General features: G+C 33.4%; 1 protein-coding gene across 7 annotated transcripts in view; it reads right to left on the bottom strand.

Moving 5' to 3' along the window:
* The window catches only part of RAP1GDS1 (Rap1 GTPase-GDP dissociation stimulator 1), a 157,441-nt gene that overhangs the window by 58,069 nt on the left and 76,941 nt on the right, over window positions 1-22,431 (bottom strand). The gene's annotated exons all lie outside the window — the stretch shown is intronic.

The raw sequence follows: 22,431 nt of genomic DNA, 5'->3' as shown, positions 1-22,431 counted from the left end.
TTTTTCAGAGAAAAAAAATTCTCCCTGGCATCATATAGGAGCTTAAAGAACTCTGTGTCCTAGGAATGTATGACTATCACATGTGAAAATTTTCACCTCCTCTTTCACAAATGACAATTCTGTGTAAGAGAAAAAAACAGGAACTAATATTTTATAGAATTTTTTTTTTCTCAGCTTGGAAGCCACTAAATATATCTTTCTATGAGTGTTTCTCAGTTATTATCAAAGAAAACCATCTAACTCATAATAATTCTAGATCACAGTAAGGGTCTTTTAAATGGCATTTCTATAGTCCATAAGCATGTTCCTTTTCTCAATTCTTGCTATTTTATGTTTCATTTTTCATTATTCCCTCCATTCTAGAACACACCAGACAGGCAACATTACAACAAGTGGTCAAAATGATGGTCAGACATACCTTCTGTTATGTATACATATATATTCCATAGAACAGATGTCATTTAACTGTTGGAATATATAAAGAGCTTTAGAATACTTTTTAACCCCTGAAGGTAGGAATGGAAAGAGATGAAAGAAAGAGTATCTGTCTTTCTAAACCTGACTTTCTTCATATAAAAGAAATAGGAGAGCTATAAGTATGAGCCACATATGTGATTTAAATTTACTAGTAGCCACATGAAAAAAAAAGAAAAAGAAACAAGTAAAAAAATTAATTTTAATAACCTATTTTATTAAATCCAATAAAACATCATCCCAATATGCAATCAATATATAGATTATTAATGAAATATTTTAAATTGTCTTTTTTGTGATAAATCTTTGAAATCTGAGTGTACTCTATACTTACAGTCACATGTTAATTCAGACTAGCCACATTTCACAATTGTTTAATAGCCAAATCTGGCTAGTGGCCACCATACTGGACAGGGCAGCTACAGAAGCATGGTCTAAAGGGTCAGTAAAAGAAATGGCTCACAAGGGCATTACAGCTACTAAGTAAATGAAAGATTTTCATTTTTCTAATAAGAAAACTAAAACTAAGGTCATATCTTTATAATTGTTGCTGAATCATATTAGACAATGAAACAATATATATCAGTTCTTATGGTGTACACACACACACACACACCCCTCATATAGCAGGGCCTCAAAAATATTTGCTTGATAACTTTGAAAATTTTTCAGGAAATCCATACTCACGTGAAATAACATAATTTTATCCACTTAGCTTTATTGTATTGTTATATAGTTGCAGGACGGGAACCTATGCTCATCAGCTAATAAAATCACAGAAAACTCCTAATTGTCAGGGTAACTAGTCAGATAAGCCAGCCAAGAACATTGGTCATATCTCATTTAGAAATCTAACATCCGAAGTTTTACTGTCCAATAACATAAGTGTAATGTTGGGCAATTTGTATGGGGATGATGTCAGAGAAAATTGAACATGATGATTACAAATCTAAATGTTCAGACCTTCAATAATATAAATATACAATATATGCCATGCCTAAAATGTGAAGCTTAAATGGTCCTTGATTCAAATTGCTGATTAAATATGGGCTTTCAAAATATAAATCAAATAGGCTTAGGACTTAGAAATCTTAGAGAATTACTAAACTAAGTCTTAAATTCATGTTCTAGGAAACTAAGACTTAAAAACCTTGTGGAGCCTATTTGTAGTGAATTTTAAAAGCTAAGCTGGCTTCCTACCAACAGTTAACTATTTGGGGTGCCTGGGTAGGTCAGTCAGTTAAATGTCTGCCTTTGGCTCAGGTCATGATATCAGGGTTCTGGGATCGAGCCCCCGCCTCGGGCTCCTTGCTCAGCAGAGAGTCTGCTTCTCTCTCCGCCCTCTCCTGACTCATGCTCTCGCTCTCTCTGTCTCTAATAAATGAATGAAATCTTAATTTTTTTTATTTTTTAAAAGATTATTTATTTATTTATTTGACAGAGAGATAGAGAGCACAAGTAGGCAGAGCGGCAGGCAGAGGGCGAGGGAGAAGCAGGCTCTCTGTTGAGCAGGGAACCTGATGCAGGACTCAATCCCAGGACCCTGGGATCATGAACTGAGCCAAAGACAGTTGCTTAACCAACTTAGCCACCCAGGTGCCCAATGAATGAAATCTTAAAAAAAAAAAAAAAAAAAAAAAAAAAGTTAACTACTCAGTATTCAAAATATTCAGTAATGTAATAAATTTTTATACAAATTTATTTAACAAATCTGTTCATCATATTTAATAATGCAATAAATAAGAACATAATTACAATTAGAAGGCAAACCACCTATTTATGTTTGAGAACCACAGTGGTTTTCTTCTTTTCCTTTCCTTCCTTCTTCAGTTCCCTTCCTCCCTCCCTCCCCTGTTTGGATTATTTACAACATAGCTCTTCATTCATGTATTATCAGCAGTTGATTACAGAACATAAACTCAGTCTCTGTATTAGAAATTACATTATACCAAATCTGAGAAGAAAAATAAAGCACATATAAAAATAGACATCTAAGCTAAAAAAGTATTCACCACCACTACAGGAATGTTTATGCAGTTTCTTCCTCTCCCCCTTTTTTGACAAGTCATCCAGGGAAATAAGGTTAAAGATAATTTTATTAACATATTTTAAAGAACTGGAGGATGCAAAGGAATAAATGACAATGCTGCATTCTATTACTCTACCAAAACCAGTGAAAGAGTTTGTCTTTAAGGGTATCTTATGAATCATTTACAATACATATTAGATCATCTGTCATTGCACAAGTCCATATAAATTGTTCTCCCACAATAAAGGTAGCTCTACAGTTTTATGTTACAATATTAAAATGAGTATTATTACTGTTCACTTAAAAATAATTTACAAAAGGTCCCTTATCCTAAACTCTCATATCTCTGAAATATAGGCTGACTTTTAACTCTTCTCATAATAACTAACTCCTAACTTGTGAAGCATCCTGCACTGCCACTTCTAGAAATATAATTTATATCTTAATTTTCCATAATTATGAGGTTTCCAAACACTGGGTCAAAGTGCAGCCCACCAACTCTTTAGGCCCTGCTAGATTCTTTAATGATGACTTGTCATACGAAGGAAGTTTCCAGCACAAGTATGATATTTCTTCACAGTAGGTAAGAGCTGAGCTATAAATCTAAAGAGATACTGCACTTCCATTACTCTTCAGCAGCCAAAAGCAGGAAGCAATAAAACTTGCTTGTCATGGTTATTATGTCTCACAAATGAGAAAAAAAATGTTACCAAAAAAAGTTACCAAGGTGATATTCCATTATCAGGTACAAATTATATAGTAAGGCTGAGGAAAGAACCTAAAATAACCACTGAATACAATCATTTTGACGTGTTACAGTGTATTCTAATTTCAGATTTACTTGTATGTTTCCCCAACTAGGCTCCTTCTCTGTTCTGGGCAACAAATGCCCAGTACATAGTAGACACTCAGTATTTACTGAATAAATGGGGCCTTTGCTTAGATTTTGGTAAATTATCATTTACCTAGAGGATGAATGTGTGTGTGTGTGTGTGTGTGTGTGTGTGGAAAGAAACAGAGAGAGAATGAGAATGAAAATCATTTACTTGCTTTTGTTTTTAACCACCACAATATGGTTATGGAATAGTTTAGCTTTGCTTGTTTTTTGAACTTTATTTGAATGGAATCATGTTGTATTTATTCTTTTGTGCTTATCTTCCTGTACTCAGTATTATGTTTGTGAAATTCTGTTTCATGCTTCCTGTTGTATAATATTCATTGTACGAACACATCTCAATTATTTACCTATTCTCTTGATGAGTATTACTTGGGTTGTTCCTACGTTTGGGCTATTCTTTACAATACATAGATGGTACTGTTGGCTCACTGAATTTGTGTATCTTCCACTTTCTCCATAATGACAAACAGGTTGCCAAAGCCAGTGTATACTCCCTCCAGCTGCATGTGAGTTCATTGCTTCACCCCTCCACTACTGCTTGGGTATTATTTGATTTTTAAGGTTTAGGCAATCTGGTAGGTAAGGCTGAACCTATTCCAGAACATACAAAAGCAGGTCTTTGCTGACAGTCTCCTTTTCTGTACATTCAATAAGGCAATTAATTTGGTATCAAGTGTAGACAGCATTACATGAAAAAAAAACCACACACAAAAAAACCCAACAACCCAACCCACAACAGTTCAAAGGAGAGAAAGAAACAGATAAATGCAGAGAAACACAGACATTAGAAATTGAAAGAAAAAATGGAAAGACAGCTAAGTAGCTAGTAGAAAGTATCTATCAAGCCTATGTAATAATATGACTAAGTACAATTCTGGAACTTTCTTATATTCATGCTTTATAGAAAAGCCTTATAATAACATCAGCAAATACATTTTTTTTTTTTTTTTTTTTTATAATTTCTGTCATCATCAGATTTCCAAAAGACAAGACAGAAAGCTCAAATCTTTGAAAACACTAGGAGAAAAACTGAGGAGGCAGCATGGTACTAGATGTAAAAGCAGCCTATAATCTGCAAAAGCAAGTTTTACCTAAAATTAGTTTTTTACAATTTAAAAGTCTATGACTTTCATGCTGCTTCCACTTTTGTGATTTAAACATTTCATATTTCTTCTCAGAAATTCTCAGTATGAAATACAAATTTAAAAATCTATTTAAAAAATTATGCCTACATGCATAATTGATATTAGTTTCCTCCTACCCTCTAATTATTTGTATAACAACAGGATTTTGGTTCCTTATGCATCCATCTGCTCAAACTTACTTCCTAGTAAAAGTAATAATCCTTTGTGACATCAGGAATGGTTACTGTGGTGATGACTAGGATGCACACCTGAGAAAATGATGACCTGAGAGCAATAAACGGTAGTAGCTGATCATTCTAATAAGCTCTCATCTAAATTTTGTTACAAATTACTACTGAGAAACATGAGGAAAGTATGTATGTATGGAGACACTGTTCAATAAATTAGCTTTTATGTTTTCAAAGAAATTGTAGCAAATAAAGAGTTCACCTTTAACATTCTGAAGGGTCATGGATTTGTGACCACCTCCCTCTCTGTTTTCTATAAAAGCATCCTGTACCTAATGATCTGCAAGTGCTAATTAAAGATGCTGGCTCATTTTAGGCTGCACACAACACTACAGTAAGTGCTAGAGTGTCTGGTATACTTAAAAGTGGAACAGAGCATAAAAGCCATAAAGGCTTTCTAAGGTTACTGATGGCAAAAATGAAAGCTAAGGCATGGAGAAGATAAATACAAATGACTTATATTGTAAACGTACTTTAGAGATCATATTATGATAAGTGATTTAAGAAGATAAATGATAAACCTTATTTCTTTTTCCCTTTGTTCAACTCGGACTTTGCTTAAAGAGATCATGATGATTAAATATCAGCATTCTGAACTAAAACTTGGGAAATCTGAATTTTAATTCAACGTTCCCTCATTAAACACACAAAAAAGGTATAGTGAAATACTTTTGCCCTGCATTAAGACAACAGCACTGTCTAGTGTCAATTAAGAATCTGGTTTTGGAGAGTCACTTCGAAAAAGTTCTTTGGTATCTCTCCCCCAAAAATCTTTTTAGAGTATCCATGAACTTAACAAATATTAAGACTAATCTATACACTACAACAGGTGTCCAAAATGCACGCTGAACATAGAGAGTGGTTGATAGATAAAATCTATTTAACATAAAATTGGTTAAAAGCTTGAAGAGGCACAGTACAATAACACAAGTTGCACAACCATATCAAAACTCAGAGTCACTAATCCATTCAATGAGATGCATTTTGAGAGTGAAACATTTCTAAAACTCCTAGAGAATGTGCTCTTAACAACAATATTTAAAAACACAGCAAAGAATGAACAAATTACACAATCTTTTCTTAAACTTTGAAAATCATAAGCCTCATAAGCATGGACAAAGTCTTAAACTGTGCTGCAGTGTCTTTTCTCATGTCCCTTTCACATCACCCATGAGGACCCACCCATGGGTCACAACTTTCTAAAGCCGCTCCCTTTCTCAACATCTGCATTCTTAACAGAAACCACTGAGAAAACAGAAGACATCAAACAATCTTCCTCACTTTTCAACCCTCCTCTCCACTATTAGATCTAGGAGCATGTGCATCATTTTCCAAACACTTCTAGTATCCCCTGTTGTAATTTAAGTTCAGTTATAGCTAAATAACGGTCAAGAAAAGAAAGTGAGATCTATTTTCAATATAAGGTAAAACTTTTACTCTTCAAGTAAAGAAAGCTGTAGACATGTCATGAGCTAAGTAAGGTCTCCGAGGAGCTGAATGCAAAGAACATTTAATAATGAAATCCTAGGACTAGTCCTGGTTACTGAGAGTGGGAATCTGAATTTCTTTGTTACCTAAAATTTGAAATGTTAACTTAAGAATTTCAAAAAGGTAAGGTATAAGTTGTTAATATTAGAAAAACTATAATATCACTGAAGAAATGACTTATAAAGTAACTATAATAAGTTTCCAGGTTGTAAGTTTTGTTAAGTTTGACCATAAGAAAGCCTCTTAATCTGAGCTTTTTTTTTTTTTTTTTTTAGCTCTGATACTCTCTTATTCATTTCTATTTCAACTTCTATTTCTACTCTGTGTTGTATACACAGGAAGTACTAGTGTATGCTGTGTTTGGTTTTGTTTTCCAATGTATTAAAAAAAACAAAACCTCAAATCTTGCTACTTTAACTTTCCAATCATTAATCATTATAATTCAGGCACTTATTTTTATTTTCCCCAAGTAACTATTACTAGAAACTATAAAGACTTATGGTAAATAAATCAAACATTCTTTTTACAAGCTAAGCTGGAAAGCTGAGACCTTTTTTCCTGCTGAGTTCTGAAAAATTATACTATTTAGAAATAATAATTTTTAAAGTGCTCTTTCTTAGTAAACACAAAGGTGATTCAGAATAGATGCTTAAAATCAAAACAATTATAACTTAAGTCCTTACTAGTATTAGTTTGCAAAAAGCAATAGCATTACAAAGGTGTCACGATAAAATTTATTTTAATGAAGTTCCGCATTGCTTTTCTTCAGAATCCACTGCTATGCTACTTTTTAAACTCTAAGAACAAATTATCTTTTTTTTTTTAAAGATTTTATTTTTATTTATTTATTTATTTGACAGAGAGAGATAGGTAGAGCAGGAACACAAGCAGGGGGAGTGGGAGAGGGAGAGGCAGGCTTCCTGCCGAGCAGGGAGCCTGATGTGGGACTTGATCCCAGGACCCCAGGATCATGACCTGAGCTGAAGGCAGATGCTTAACGACTGAGCCACCCAGGTGCCCAGAACAAATTATCTTATTATGATAGAATCTGAACACATGTAAATATATTCTGAAAAAGGATTTCAAAACAAAAGGCAACATAAATTGGACTCTTACATGTAGGGATGCAAATACTACTCTGAGTCTTTTTAGTCAATACCAAACTATAACTAGAGACTAGATTTTAAACTTCAAAGAGACCATTAGTTCTCAGTGAATGCCAGCCACATGTGTTATGTAATTCAGATGTCTTAGAAAGCTAAATGAACAATTACTGAAAATCCCCAAACTATCCCATTACTGAGCTAAGGAAATGACTGAATTGCCTAATTTTACTAGAACTCTATGTAAACAATGCTCCAAATAAGCAGCAAATGGGACAGTTTATAAATATTTTCATTAATTTTAAAAGTTAGTTGCTTTTTTTTTCAAATTTACCTGAATTGAAAAGGAATCAAATATCAAAATTCTTCCTAGAAAGTTAAAATAAATTCATGACACAAAGATTTATTCATAAGTGTATTCTTAGCTTGCCTTTCAAATTCAGTAGTTTAATATCTTTACCTGTTTGAGACAATGTTACTGATTTGGAGTATGCTTTTGAGATACAGACATTATTCCTGCTTATTATGGGTTAAATTGTGTTCCTCCAAAATGTAAGCAAGTCCTAACCCCCAGGACTTCAGAATGTGACCTTATTTGGACACAGGGTCACTGCAGATGCGAATAGACAAGATGAGGTCATGCTAGAGTAAGGTGGGTCCTTAATGCAATATGGCTAGTATCCTTTTAAGAGAAGAGAGATGCAGAGAGGAGAATGCCATGGGAAAATATAAAAACACAAAGGGAGAAGACAGCATGTAAAGACAGAAGAAGAAAATGGAGTTTACTGCCACAAGCCAAGGAACTCCTGAGGACACCAGAAGCTAGGAAAGCAAAAAAAAAAAAAAAGCCTCTCTGCATACAGATTTCAGAGGGAGCACAGCCTTGCCGACACCCTGATTTTGGACCTCTAGCCTCTACAACTACAATACAATAAATTTCTGTTGCTTTAAGCCATCCAGTTTGTGGTATTTTATTATAGCATTCCTAGGAAACTAATACACTTCTCCACATAAACAATGTGGAATATTCAAGCTTCATACAAAAAAAAAAAAGTATTTGAAATTTAAGTAAGCCTTTACTATATATTCAGATTTTATATATCTCACAGAAATTATGGTTTTCAGATTACTACCAATAATACATCTCATGTATAATTAATATAGGATTTTAATTAATTAATAGTCGGTATACATGTGCAAACTGTGATACGGGCACAACCAAAGGAAAATTAGTTATTTCCTCATTACTTAATCTACTGTCTGAATTTCTTTTCCACTCAGCATCAAAATGTTTAGAAAAGGGATTTTACTCTATGGACTAATAGTAATAGTGATGGAGGCTCTGCATAGTGCTTGTGACCCACAGTCTACTGTTGGAATAGGAATAGGAATATGGAGGGAATCCCTCTGTGGCATGTGCATACCACGTATGGTATATGCATACCACCTTTAGGCATGCACAGATGGCTAAAGGCTAGAGAAAGCAAGATCACTAAGCACTGCTACTCTAAGCACAAGGTAAGAGGAGTCCATTACTAAGAGAGCTTGAAGACTACTGCACTGAAACAAAGTTAGCAACAGCAAAGTATGAACCCAGCTCAACTTCTGACTAGATTGGCTGGACCTCCATCCTATACTAACTGCCTGAAATAAAAGGAAGTGTGCTTATTCCCAGGGATTAAATACTGTTAATTTCAATCTCTACTGTTTTTCTATACACAATGTCCAGCACTCAATAAAAAATTAACAGATATATTAAAAAAGAGAGGAAAAAAATAACCCACTATCAAAAGATAAACCAATCAGCAGAATGAGACTCATAGGTGATCTACGTGTTAGAAATATCAGACAGGACTTTAAAAATAACTATGATTAATATATTAAAGGATCTAATGGAAAAGGTAAATAATATTTATGAACAGATTTGGAATTTTGCTGAGAAATGGAAACTTTAGAGTTAAATGGAGATGCTAAAATGAAAAATACAATATTAAAGGTGAAGAATTATTTCAAGAGGCTGAATAGTAGACTCAATAAAACCAAAGAAAGACTCAGTAACTGTAGATCAAGAGAAATTATAAAAACTAAAACACAAGGAGACAAAACGAGTGAGGGGAAAACCCAGAGCACCTAAGAACTGTAAGAAAATAGCAAGCAATCTAATGTAAGTGTAATTGGAATCCCAGAAGCGATAGAGAACAGGGTAGGAGAAATATTTAAAGAGTTAATGGCTAAGAATTTTCTAAAAATAATGAAAGACATCCTGCCACAAATCTATGAGGCTTTCAGAACCCCAAACAAAGCAAACAATAAAAATACACACCAAGCAGCCAAGTTGCTGAAAAATCAAAGAAAAAGAAAATCTCTTGAAGGCAGCTTGCGGGGGGGGGAGATTATTTTTTTGGAAGAGCAAAAATAAGAAAAACAGTAGACATCTAAACTATTCAAACTAGGAGACAATGGAAAGATATCTACAAAATACTGATATGGTACTTTAAAATGTTTTGTTTTGTTTTGTTTTTAAACCATCAACCCAGAATTTTTTATCCAGTGAAAATATCTTTCAATAGTTAGGGTGAAGTAAAGAATTTTTTAAACAAATAAAAGCTGAGAGAATTCATTGACAGCAAATCTGTTATGCAAAAAAAAATGTTCACAACAGCTTTTCAGGCAAAAGGTGTACAATACTAAATAAAATTTGTATCTACTCAAAAATGAACACTGAAAATGACAAAAATGACAGTAAATATTAAAAAGTTTTCCTCCTATATTTAAAGATAATTAATTGTCTAAAGTAAAAAGAACAATATATTGTGGGGTTTCTAACCTATATAAAAATAAAATGTATGACAATAATAGCACAAGGTATGAGAAGAATTAGAAGTATACAATTGTAAAGTTATTAAACTATATGTGATGGGACATAATATTTGAAGGTAAACTGTGATAAGTTAAAGATGTATACTGCAAACCACAGGGCAACCACTAAAAAAATTAAAAAGAGGTACAGCTAGTAAGTCAATAATGGGAATACATGGGAAAAATAAAGATTACCCAATTTTTCCAAAAGAAATCAGAAAAAGATGGAAGAAGGAATAAAGAGTTCAAAAAAATCAGAAGACAACTAACAAGATTTCAAGCCAAGCCAAACTCACAAAAGTCACTTTAAATACATATGGTCTAAATCTCCCACTTAAAAGGTATAGATAGTCACAGGTTGGATAAAAAAGCAAGACCCGACTATGCTATCTACAAATAACCCACCTTGAATGTAAGTGTATTCAGATTAAAAATGAAAGAATGGTAAAAGATGTATTATGCAAACACTAATCAAAGGAAATTTGTGTCTATATGGTCAGACATAGTAGACACAAAACAAGCAGTATTACCAGGGATAAAGTAGGACATTATGCAATGTTAAGAAGACATAACAATCCTAAATAGACCTTCAATATTTACAAAATAAAAACTGATAGAGCTAGAAAGATTAGCACATTCAATTATAGATTAGGTGCTTATTTAATGTTAACTTAGCCTTTGTGTCAAGGAACAGTGGATGTAAACAGAGATTTAAGAAGGCCTTGCTTTCATTGAGTTTCTATTTCCATAAGAAAGAGTAGTAAACAGAATAAAAGCTTCAATAGTCTTTACAGGGTTCTATGGAAGCACAGAGAAGATATATGTCTTCTGGAGGAAGAGATGAAGGAAAAAGGAGAAAGGTGGTTTACATAAAACTTCACAGATTTAAACATTCATGTCCATGATAAACATTAAGTATAGTCACCTATAAATTATGAATACATAATGAGATTTATACAGTAAAATTAAAGTGCTTTCTCTAGCTCACCTGTAATCTAAGCTAACTCTTATTTAATAGAGTAACAATTCTTAAAATACTGACTAATCACATATATTACATAATCATTTTGAGGTATCTCAAAACCTGTGACCAAATTAGCATTAATTCTCCTGTCTTTTATCAAACTTTTTGGGGGTTACCTATGATTTTTCATAAACTTGAGCTAGGTTTTGAGAATACAAAAATAACTGATTCATTGTCATGGAGAAAAAAGTATGAAGAAAAATATTTAAGCAGTAAACACAATTATGTTTTTAGAATATAATGGAAGCACAAATAAAGAAATTAATTTTACATGAAAGGGTTAGAAAAAGGTTCATGGTCATGTTTTCCAGAATGTCTTTCAAGACATCTATTATGTGTGTAAAAAGAAAAAAAAAGTGTACTCTTGTGTTTAGATCCTGATTCCCTTCCTTATTAACTCTACCGAGGAAAATTTATGTAAAATAAACTACATAGATTTAAAATGTATAACTGATGAGTTTTGACAGTTCTGTGTATCCTAGAAACCACCAATACAATCAGTATATCAAATATTTCATCACAATCAAAAGATTCTGCCAATCTCTTTGCAAGCCATCTCTCCCTCCACCTCTGGCCCCAGACAACCAATGTTTTCTGTCACTATAGATTATTTTGCAGTGTGTATATATATATATATATACACATAATAGATATAAATACATATATTATATATATATAGATTAATGCAGTATGTATTCTCTCAGGTCTAGCACTCTTAGCTCAGCTTAATGATTTGGAGATTCACCCACAGTACCAGGTATGTAAGTGGTTTACTCTTAACTGCTAAAGAGTATTCCACTGTATGGATAGATCACTATTTTTTTTTAAAGATTTTATTCTATATCACTATTTTTTTACTACATTTACCTATATTGATAGGCATTTGGGTTGTTTCTAGTTTGCGACTACTGTGATTATAGCGGCACTGAATGATGCAATGAATGCTGAGTTGGGTAAATACCCAGGAATGGAACAGCTGAATCATGTGGTAGGTACTGGTTTATGAGTTTATCACTACTGAACACTATTATTTAAAAGAAGAATGTGATGTGCCACTGAAAAGTTTTATTTAAGAAATTTTCAAATACTGTAAAAACTGAAAATCTTAAAAGACAATTAAGTATTCGTGAGCATATAAGAGGCACTTTAAGTGCTCATCAAACTGAAGTGAAACTTTAGCTGCTTCATAACTAGTTAAGCATAGGGCTTCTTCTCCAAAATCAATTTGGCCACTACAGAGAAGCATCAGTGCCATTCTACAAAACTGCTTTTAATGTATAACTTTTCTAATTAATTTTACAATAAATAAACATCCAAATCACAAAATGAGAAATCAGGGTTAAAAGAAATAAGGCTGATAAGAAAAAACTCTAGAAATGATAGAAATTATGTCATAACAATTCAGAATCTGAAGAAGAAAAATACAATCAGATCTTCATGCAAGAATGATAGCATTGCTCCCGCTGTCAAAAATCATTAAATATTTTCAACTGGAGGCTTGGTTGTCAATCAATTTTAACATCAAATTACTTTTTAAAAAATGGCCTATGATTTTCATTCAGTTATGGCTTCCTGCAATATATACCGATCTGGAAAAAAATGTCTTGGCATATCTCCATTTCTTTCTTTTCTTTATTATAAAGCACTATATAATACTGACATGATCTAATAAAGGTTAGGTGATACAAATGACATATATTATATACTTATTAACTGACCTATATTATATTATGTGGAATAAAGAGGAAAAACACAATCATCACCTGGTATTCACTCAAATGACAAGCTGTCCAACTGAAAGAACCCGTTTCTGTTCTTTCATCTTCTTATCACTGCTTATTTTCAGGTTTTTCAGGTCACTAAGGAACTTTTTTTGCTGCTTATTTGACATACTACCAAGGTTTTACTGCTTATAACCTCAATTTATTTCGTTTAAAGCACAGTATCAGAAAAAATTTTATGCTAGTGAGCTACTAAATGGAAAAGATCACTTTACAATGCCAATAAATCAAATTTAAAAGGGTGTATCAATCAGTAAAAGTTGGACAAAACTGAATTTAAAATATTTGTTAAAAATATGTAAGATGTGTATAAATTCCTTTCTATCATTCTTCATCCCAGGAATGGAAGAATTTATTCAAGACATTAAAGGCAGTATAATTTTAATTTTTATCATCTATATACCTGTATACAAAAGAAATAGTACAAAGCAACAGATATTTATCTGAAAATTTGAAGGGTATACCTATGTTTGTCTAATTGGTTTATTGAGAATAAAACTCTCAGGTTGTTATCTGGCTTTCCTTAGTTTTACTAAGAATCCTGATCAAATCACTATGTCTTTTATTTCCCAGTGAATAAACAGGGAAGTCAGTATTTCAGACTCCTCTACATTTATATAAAAGGACAAAAATAAAGGATCAAATATAATAAAGCATGTTTATGCACACATAATATTTTTTATATAATGTTTTCAAATTTGGAAAAACTAAAGAGCTTTTCCTTCATTATTTGGTTCTGCTCCATCTTCTTTCAATTAGGTAGTTTACTTTTGTGATTTTTAAGAGATTAAACAAAATATTGGTTTAGGATTAGCTTTTCACAAAATTCTCAGAACATATTCCTAAATCTGCAGTTCTAAGAGCTGAACCATTAATATTAAAGCATAAATGAACCATAAACATGGATTTTAGTTCAGCATTATCCTGAAAAGTCACTTGAATTCTCAGGCCTCAGTTTCCTTATCTGTAAATTTGGAAGGGGTGGATTAGAAGAGTTAATTCTAAAAGTCTCCTCTATTTAAAAAATTATTATCTAAAAAATTATGAATTCTAGGTGTCTTTATTCCCTAAGCTTTCTAATTTCTCATGGTTCCTTGAATCTATACCACCTACTGAAGTATAATCTGAACATTTTGCTAAATGCAGGAAATCATTTAAACTTTTTAGGTGTTTATCCCCAAAATGTATACAAATATAAAGATCTAGAAATAGCCCACCTGTCATTTCCTCTTGCATATCTCTATTAAGAACTCAGACTTATTACTGCCCCCAGAAAAGCAAAACAGGCAGCAATAACAACAAAAGTCAGAAAAACAGAACAAAAAATCTCTGTTCTTTCCTATATCAGTAAACTGCCCTAACCTCTGTCCAGCTACTCAAGCCCCAAATCTAGAAATTACTTTGATTTCTCTTACTCTCACTCCTGTAATACTTCTCGAATTCTGCTGCCCTCCATCATCATCGCTACCATAACCCTAATCCAAGTCGCTATTATCTCTTGCCTGGACTACTAAAAAGTCTTATAATTGGTCTCCATGCTTCCATCTTAATTCCCAACTTCCATTCTTCTCAACCCACTTTCCATGCAGCTCCAAGAGTGATGTTTTAAAATCTGAATCAGATCCCCTTTCATAAATTCCTATTACCTTAGAATGACCCACAAGGTTCTCTGTGATGTATGTCTTATTTCTTCCACGTTTTTGTAGAATACTCTTTCTGTACACAACATCTTTATCTTGATCTCTTTTCTATTCTTTAAACATACCAAGTTCTTTCCTCACTCAGGGCTTTGCAATTGCTCTACTTCTAAAGGAATATTCTTCCGCTTCTCTTTAAATAGTTCATTCTCATTTTTCAGACCTCAGCTCAAATAACATCCTCAGAGACAACTTTCTTCACCTTCTGATATTCTCTATTAAATCATCTTTATTCCCTTGATATCAATGACCACAATCTGTAAATATCTTCTTTTTGTAGTATTTATTATTTATTTCCTTCTGTGCAAGCCCCACAAGGATAGGGACTTCTTGCTCTTATTTTCTCCTATAATCCCCATCACTGGCACAGTGTCCTGAATTCAGTGGGCTCAATCAATATTTGTTGATTAAAGTACCTGGTGCATTTACATACATGAAAAAATACAAAGACACAGAGAATTTCCAGAGATTTACTCATCATCACCACTGGAATAAAAACACTCAAATCATATGACCCATGGTGTAGGTACTGAGACTTTGTACAGGAAGAAACATAAATACATATCTTCAATGACATAAAGGCATATTTCTAATTCTAATATTTATTGCTTAGTAGAAATAAATTTTTTCCTATGTCATATAGAAGGCTGATTAAAAGAACGGTTCTACAGGTGAAATCTTTGTTAGTTTATTCAAATATGTTTTAAACATTCAAATGAAAAATGTGAATCCATCAGTATCTTTTCTTAAATTTAAAAAGCTACTTAAAAAGGAACCAGGTGCAGGTAAAATGCATGGAAGATCACATATAAAAGTAAAAGCTATAAATATTACATCAGTGAAATTACAAAAATGAGTCATGAAGAAAAAACCACCATGATTGTTAAATACTCATACATCAAAAAAGAAGCATAAAGCTTGCAATTTTGTGGCATAGTATTATATTCAAGGTTTAAAAGTCTTGTCTTTATGCAGGAAAATTTCAAATATATTTATATATTTACATGCATAATGCAGGATCAGGAAGAAAGCACTAGTTCCACAGATGCAGTTTAAAATTAGGTCACAACATGGCATTTGATGGACACAGCTTCGGTGTGCCTGATAATACTTGTATTAATTTCTACAGCTCAACAGATTTCTCACATTAGTCAAAACTGCTTGATAATTCTTTTTCAAAAGGTCTTTATATAATAGAGCATCCATAAATCACCATACATTTGTTCAAGAAATTGCTGAAATTAGTCCCTTTATTTTTGTATTTCTATATTATCATTTTACTAGTGAAAGGCTGAGTATCTGTAGATTATAAGCAAATTATAAAATAATTTATCAATAACATGCCCCATGGCTCCGATTCTGAACTCAATTACTTCCATAATATGACTTCTGAACAGCCTTCAAGTTAAAATGTAAATAATTTATTATTCCACTTTATAAGTCCAAACTGCTCAAGATCAAAATTAAATTTTATTCCAATTATTTTACATTTAAAAGAGGCTTTTGTATCAAACTATCTCATACTTAAAAGTAATTATGCTAGATTATGGAAATGTATGTGTATATGTGCACATGTGTATTTACAGTTATGATTTAAAATTTAACTTGAACTGATAACAGCATAATTTCTCAAAAGGTAAAAACACTTATTCCACCCAGCAAGAAGAACGTGAATTATTCACCTTCAAATAGTATTTATCTTTCACATTCTCTCACAGCCAAAGGAAATATCCACAACATGTAGCAGGAACAACTGATTAAAAACGGAAAGTTCTCAGTACTTTAGCTCAGTTACAAAGAACAAAAATAGAAAAATCAGACCACAATTAAGAAGAGCAGAGGATAATATGCGTTAACAGGGTTTCTATAAGCTGACTGAAAATTTTATGTTTAATGTAGCTAAACTTTAATTTCATCTTTAACAGGTGAAATTAGGGTAGTAAAGGTTAAGGGGGGAAAAGATTTAAGCAAAAACAAATAAAAATCTTATTTTTGAAGAACTTTATAGACTTTCCCCACCCTATCTCTAAGGCTTGTTATTCAGGAAAGGAAAATTCCAAAGGCCATTCAGGTTTTGATTCAGAGACTAGGAGGAAACCTGGTATCCAAGGGACAAAAAAATTAATTTGGCAACCATAGGACTTCTTATTGAACTCAAGAAAAATCATGTAATATTTTTGCGATGTGCATACTTCCTCACATGCTGTCTCCACCTTCATATCTATAAAACTGGTAACTACTTGAAAACAATTATCCCATCTTTTTTTTTTTAAAGATTTTATTTATTCATTTGAGACACACAGATAGAGAGAGAGAGAGCATGAGCAGGGAGAGAGGCAGGAGAGGGAGAAGCAGGCTCCCCGCTGAGCCAGGAGCCCAATGTGGGGCTCGATCCCAGGACCCTGGGATCATGACCTGAGCCGAAAGCAGATGCTTAACCATCTGAGCCACCCAGACACCCCTATTCCATCTCTTTTTAACAAGCCAGTCCCATTTTTATAACATAGTAGTTAGAAACTAATGAAGTACTGGAAAAAAAAGCAGCTATGTACTGTGTTCTTTGCCCTACAATTTTTATTAAGGTAAAAATTTATAGCATCTTAGATTTTTAAATACCATTTTAATAAACAAGAGAGATTTGAAGGTGACAATCAAGTATAAAAATGGAAAGATTGTAATTCCTCAAAGTGTGAACTATCTGAAGGGTTACTTAAGTAACCATTTCTTAAACCTAGTGCACTACTTTGCAAGAACCAAACAAACTGATAATAAGCAATCTAATCTTACTTCGTATTTGAATTTCATTCTCTCTGCTCCAGTCAGTATTTACTACATCCCACCTGGCCTACTATAATGGCTTCCTCTTCTCTGCCTCACTTCTCTTCCCACTCTGATACAAAATACATGCTTCTATGAAGCTGGAATACCAATTTCAAGTTTTTTCCATGTTTCTTTCCTGTCCACACATCAAAGTACAAAATAACTTCTTAGCCTACAAACATTTTAAGTGCACAACACAAATTAACAAACAGACGCAGAAATCAAGATCTCTAACCACAGTAAACCTCCACTTATCCTCCGGTTATTTAAACAATTTGATCTTCATGACTATTGATAACATGCCCCATAGCCCCAATTCTGAACTTTCCCCCCCATACCACATTTCCTACTATTACCTTGCTGCTGACTTTTATTAATAGATGGGTTTGACTTCCACTTTATTGAGAAGATGGGAGGCCATGCTAGAAAACACTCTTCTGATTGTCCTCTTTACTATCTTTTTTTTATACCTTCACCTATCTTCTGACAGTTTAAGGCAGAAATGTCCTTTTCTGTTCTAATACCAACCCTGTTTACTTGCTTTCACGACTTCATTCCTTTTTTCATCTATGATCTTTCTCTATCAATTCTTCCCTTAAAGAAATTTACCCTGTGCTTGTCCACAGGGTCCTGGCCTAACAAATATGTTCCTGTCTCCACTACTCTACATCACTCTCACAGTACTGCCCTCCCCTCAAACTACTCATCTCTTCTTTTCTCATTAAACTTCTAGAAAGTTAATACTCTCTCTTCATTTCCTCATTCCTTACCAGAGCCCTTGCAATTTGACTTCTCTCTCCACAAAACTCAACTTAAAGATGTTTTTTAAAACATGAATGTCTCTTTATCCAATCATCAAAATTCAGTATTTTTTTTCTTGGCAGTACTTGACACTGTTTACCACCCAACTCTTTGGAATCCATGACAATAAACGTACTTCCCTCGAATCTTTCAGTACTTCTTCACAAGCTCCTTCATTTCGTCTACACCCTAAATGTGTCTGTTTTCCTTTTAAACGTTTCTTCTATTCTCATGAGTCAACGATCACTCGTAAGTGCATGAATCCTAAAGCTCTGTCACCTGAATGTGAAAAGAGCACTTCAAGTTCAACACACCTCCAAACACATTTCTATGGTTAGTGTTAATCCTGATTCAAATTCTGGACTCATAGACTCCTTCTTTCTTCTTATCTGATATCTTCTTGGGTTCCATACACACCCTCTTCCTTCCTGTTCTATCATTTGTTCCTCAAGCTTAAAAAGAAAAACTAGCCTTCTTACTGGTTATTCTTCATCTAGTCCACTGCCCAATGTTTTTTAAGCAGGAATGTGCATCAGAATAATTTAGGGAGCTTTTTCAAAATATACATATGATACATTGGATTCTAGCCTCGGATAATGATTTACTGGTTCTAGCATATGGCTAAGAAAATGTATTTTGAAAAGGTTCCCTAAGTGTTTCAGATGCACACTTCTTGTTAAGAATGACTGCCTATCTTATAATGTACACCTCTTTCAAATTAACTTTGCCTATGGTATCAATTTGAGCATTTCATTCTTTTGCTGAAATACCTTCAATGGCTCCCCGTTATATAAACCCTTCCCCAATCTGGGCTGCAGACACATCTCTCCATTATGTTATCTACCTTTTAAAATGCTTTTCTGCGCTCCTGAAAAACCTTTTCCATCTCTCCACAGGTCCAAATCCTATACAGATTAAATGCTTTCTTCTTCATGGATACCACTGGAAGAGCTCAAACACAAGTGAGCTCCCTCCTAGACCTATATTATATAATCTTTTACAACATTTGTTAAATAGTGCCTTGTTTTTTTAACATTGACATACACGCTTCATTGCCTTCATACACTACAACCTCTTTAAATATCAGAGACACACTTGAACAATTAAACAGAAGTGATTATCAGCAAAAGCATTTTCCCCCTCACATCATTTGCATTAGTTTTCTAGAACAAGGGTAAATTATAAACTACTTAAAGGCTGATACTGACTTATCAGAAATCTCACCTGAAGTAGAGGCTTGTGGACCAACACAGAAATTCTCATGAGACTAACCTATCACTATAAGTTGCATAGAAGGCAGAAGCTAGTAAAGTTATTACTTGTTCATTACCTGTTCTGATCAAAGTCCTGGGAGTATAAATTCCCTCTCCCTAAATCTTATTTTGGGACTGTCAATTTTTTGTTGATTTTTTTTCCCTGAAAGTCAAATTGGAAGGGAGAAAAATATTAGAGGTAATTGTATCTTCCATTTTAATTATACAAACCCAGTTAAAAAAATTATTGTTGTAGGTCATACTTTAAAATTTTGTATGTGTGTGTTCATGTATATAAGTGTGTATTTATATATATGTGATATATATATATTTCCCCCACCCCAGAAGTGGGGATGAAAGAAGCAAGGTCACTTCCCATAAAAGAGAGAGCATGTATGCCTCCTGGATAAGTGGAGTTTTCTAAACTTTTAATTTTGAAATAGAGACTCAAGGAAATTGCAAAAAGCAGTACATAAAGGTGCATGTACCCTACATCCAGCTCACTCTAATGGTCACATTTACACAACTCTAATACAATATCCCAACTAGGAAACTGACACTGATACAACCTACAGCTCTTGTTCAGATTTCATCAGTTTTCATCTGCACTTGTGTATATGTATGGGAATGTACACAGTTCCAAGCAATTTTATCACATGTATAGATTCATGTAACCACTATCAACATGTGGTATTTTCAAATATTTGCTTTCATGCAAATCAGATTTTTATCAAATTGATAACAGGATTAGAAATAAAAGACAGCATATTTTTTTATCTCAGAAAATAGAACTTGGATATATTATTATACACAACACAGAAACTGAGCAGATACAATGAATACAAAGTAGAACTGCATTTTGGTTTAAAATAAATTAGAAAATCGGGGTGCCTGGGTGGCTTAGTCGTTAAGCGTCTACCTTCGGCTCAGGTCATGATCCCAGGGTCCTGGGATCCAGCCCCGCGTCGGGCTCCCTGCTCAGCGGGAAGCCTGCTTCTCCCTCTCCTACTCCCCGCTGCTTGTGTTCCTGCTCTCGCTATCTCTGTCAAATAAATAAATAAATCTTTTAAAAAAATTAAAAAATAAAATAAATTAGAAAATATATTCAAGTCAAAACTTCTTCAGATTTTTAAGTTGTATGATTGAAGTTTACTAAAAAACAACACATTTGGGCTATATTGCCCAATTAAAACAAAGTTACTCAGTATTATTTCTTGGATGCTGTTGAAGATTTGGTACAAGAAACAATCATATGGAGAAAACTGGGGCAATTTTTTTACAGCCATTATTGAAGATGCTGCCTCTAATGCCAGCCAATATCCTTTGCATATTTTAAGAGGGATGTGTACATAATCATCTAGGGAACTAATGATATACTGATGATAAATCTCTTTTAGTATTTATCTCAACAGTTTTTGTTTGATTGAAGAACTAGACTATTTTTCCTTAGCATAAAATAAAAATCACTTAGCATAACAAGTTTGTTTTTTTTTTCCATCCTGGCTGCCAAGAAGTTCAAATTGAATTAGTGCTCATTATAGTAAATATATTATCCTTGATTCTTAGATTTATCTTTGCCTGTCTTTATAAGGCTTCTGGCCTTTATACCTTTATTTTAAATATCTTGTGTATATTAGTGTATATATTATACTATGTCACAGCACACTTTTAGAAACAATGTATGGACTGAATGTGACCCTCCAAAATTCATATGTTAATACCCTAACCCCTCATGTGAAGGTAGTAGGAAGTAATTAGGTCATAGAGGTAGAAGCGTCATAATGGGATCTGTGCCTTTATAAGAGACAGGAGAGCTTGCTTCCTCTCTTTCTTTTCTTCTCTGTCAGGTGAGGATACAATGAGAAAGAAGCTATGAGCAAAGCAGGAAGAATGTCCTCACCAGATATTCAATCTACTGGCTGGATTTCTCAGCTTCCAGAACTATGAGAAACAAATGTTGGTTGTTTAAGCCACCCAGTGTATGATATTTTGTTAGAGCAGCCCAAGCGAAAACAAACAATCTCATATAAATGCTACATATTTTCTTTGTATACTAGTTCATAATTTATATTATACATCTACAAATATACCTGATTTAATCCACACAAGTCACTTTACCAATGAGGAAACTGAAATTCATAAAGATTAAATAACAACTTAGTGAATGGAAGAACTGGAAATCTCATCAATCTGCAATATTTGCCTTCCGGGAGGGGCATAGTAAAATCTCATTTATTTATAATTACATTAATTTTAAAGTACACTATATTTCTTTTATAAGCAATGCACTATTTGCTTAATTTCTAAAAATGGCCCCAATTACTACTACTATCATTTTTTTTATTCTGACCAAAAACCACATACTTATTGTGTACTTGGTCAACAAGTTGTGTTCCTTTGTGTGTATTAGATAGAGGTGTCTTTAATGGCATGCAATTTTTTTTTTAGAGCTTATAACAGTGTTACAAAACATCTATTTCTAACTATATATTCTGGATATCTTTTTTTTTTTAAGATTTTGTCAGAGAGAGAGAGAGAGAGAGAGCGCGTGCACACGCATGCACATTCACAAGCGGGGGGCAGCAGGTAGAGGAAGAAGCTGGCTCCCCACTTGGCAAGGAGCCTGATGTGGGGCTCGATCCCAGGACCCTGGGATCATGACCTGAGCCGAAGGCAGACGCTTAACCGACTGAGCCACCCAGGCATCCCTAAGATATCTTTGTAACATTTTCATGTGATAATAGCTGTAATTACTATCTCTAAAAATAGCTGTTGCATATAGTTTTTTATTCTTATATACATGATATACTTTGATAATACACCCATTCATAT

The sequence above is a fragment of the Mirounga angustirostris genome, unplaced genomic scaffold (genome assembly GCF_029215605.1).
Source record: "Mirounga angustirostris isolate CCGP_5_RB_7025 unplaced genomic scaffold, mMirAng1.0.hap1 SCAF_2, whole genome shotgun sequence".
Taxonomy (NCBI): Eukaryota; Metazoa; Chordata; class Mammalia; order Carnivora; family Phocidae; genus Mirounga; species Mirounga angustirostris.
Note: the sequence above shows the minus strand (reverse complement) of the source record. Positions and strands in the feature narration are given on the sequence as shown.